At 40.8% G+C, this 2,239-nt stretch overlaps 1 non-coding gene across 1 annotated transcript; it reads right to left on the minus strand.

Annotated features, from left to right (window-relative positions):
* Positions 1–1,544: 1,544 nt before the first annotated feature.
* LOC133305924 (small nucleolar RNA R71) lies at positions 1,545–1,651 on the minus strand. The gene has a single exon (XR_009750821.1). It is a non-coding gene; the product is annotated as a small nucleolar RNA R71 (small nucleolar RNA).
* Between the last annotated feature and the right edge of the window lie 588 nt (positions 1,652–2,239).

The following is a 2,239-nucleotide window of genomic DNA, read 5'->3' on the forward strand; positions in this document are numbered from 1 at the left end:
TGTTTTCAAAACTCTTGACCGAAGCTTTTTGTATTTCTTTGGCTGAGTAAGCTATATTCATTGTGCGCCAATGGAAATTGGGTACATACTGAGAAAGGAACTTCCATAAGGAAGGAATTTCAGACAGCTTAGCCATTGGGGGAAGGTAGATGTCATGGCAAAAACGCTACTGGTCACCTTAGGAATAAGGGGCCAACTCGTCCATTTTATGGTTCTGAACTAAGTACCTGTTGGAGTCAAGGGAGCCATAGGAATATGGAAACTTGTGAGCCATCTAGACCATGAGCTGAGGAATCAGAGTTGGCAGGCAAAGAAACTGGGACAAAGCTAAAAGGTTTTAAGTCTTGAGCAGAGAAAACAGCCCCTTTAAGAATGAAGCAGTGAATCCGTTCCTTTTGTTAAATTGTTTTAACCGCCACCCTGTTGTCTCTTGATTATAGTTATTTCTGTTTTAGTAATTTTATTTTATTTTATTTAGTACTTATAAAAACTCCAATGATTGTTATCTCACCTTCTTCTAAACAGGAATGATCACATACATAACGCAGCGAGCAACTGTTTGCCATCAGGTTGAACCTACTGTTCCTGAGGAACGTTGTCAAGACAGTAGGGAACGTTTGACCAGAAAGTTCATTTACTAACTTTTCTTCTCATTTTCACTCTTTATAAACAGTGATAAAACAATAATTAGCACTCTATCCTCGTGGGAACGATAATTTGGGCATTAATACTCCCTTTATTACTTGATGCGTGCACTTGCGCACTTGGTTTGGAACTGAGGGACGAATCTGTGTTATGCAAGAACAGAAGAACGTCCCCTATCAGAACTTATATTTTTCCACCATCAGCAAACCACCCAACAAGTTTTTGGCGCCATTGCCGGGGATAGAAACACTAATTGTTGTTCTTATCATTGTTTTCTAACACATATACTGTATATCTGACTTTACTTTTATATTTTTTTCTTTATCACTAAATCTGCTGTGCATATATATGCCCTGTGCTATTGGTTTATGAGTGAAGAGTTTGAAATAGACTCTAACCACTCCATTGAAGTACCTGAGTTTCTCTTTGATCCTGAGCCAGAACGCACACTCCATAGGAGAAGAAGGAACCTCAGGGAAAGATTTCCGGAAAACATGGTTGATCACAATAATAACAATGAAGAGGTTCCCCCAGAATAGAACTTCAGAACTTTGGCTTCTCCTTTCAGGAACAGACCAGATAGGGGAGTAATCCTTCCCCCTGTAGCACCAAATTTTAAACTAAAACCTATCATGTTCCACATGATTAGGGAAACAGGGGTCTTCAATGGACTCCCTGCAGAAGTTCCTTACACACACCTCACAACATTCCAAGATATTTGTGATAATTTTAAAGCCGAGGGTGTAACAGAGGAGAGCATGAGAATGAGGTTGTTCCCTCATTCCTTGGGTTTAAAAGCTAAAACATGGATGCAAACTCTCACCCCTGGATCAATACACACATGGGTAGAACTCTCTAACAAGTTCATAGAGAGATTTCTCCCAATGTCTCGACAAGCTGATGTTAGAGCTGAAATCTCTAACTTCAGAATGTTTCATGGAGAAAATCTCTATGAAGCATGGTAGAGATACAAGGACATCATAAGAAAATGTCCAAACCATGGGGTAGAGAGTTGGGGAGTTCTACAATCTTTCTATAAAGGACTTGACCATACTTCTCAATCTCACCTAGATTTTGCTGCGGGAGGATATTTCTTTACAGGAACACTTGAATCAAGATACGAAATCATAGAAGGGACTGCTGAAAGATTTCTCCAATGGCCAATAGACAGAGTGAGCACAGTGAGGAAGCCAGGCATGTTAGAACTGGATAAACAAACAGCCATGGAAGCCCAGCTGGCATCACTCATGAATGAAGAGAAGAACCTGAAAGCTGACCAAGCAGCACCAAGGATGGAAGTCTTACAACTCACAGCAACTGAAACAGAACCATGCTCAGCCTGTGGTGACCTTCATGACTCAACAGACTGCCCATCCACTGCATTGGTGTGTTATGCAGAAAATTTTGGCAATAGGAACTTCACCAGAGACAATCAACAAGCAGGACGAAATACACATTCAAGCCCTAGAGGAACTATCACTAAGGATCAGAACTACAACACCCAATGGAGGCCACCCATTAACCAGAGATCATTCAACAATAATCAGCAGCAGTATCAGCAAGGTAGCAGCAGTGGTAATTTTGAACAAAGACC

Source organism: Gastrolobium bilobum, unplaced genomic scaffold, assembly GCF_033153095.1.
Source record: "Gastrolobium bilobum isolate Gb01-03AN ecotype WA unplaced genomic scaffold, APGP_CSIRO_Gbil_v1 utg104451, whole genome shotgun sequence".
Lineage (NCBI taxonomy): Eukaryota > Viridiplantae > Streptophyta > Magnoliopsida > Fabales > Fabaceae > Gastrolobium > Gastrolobium bilobum.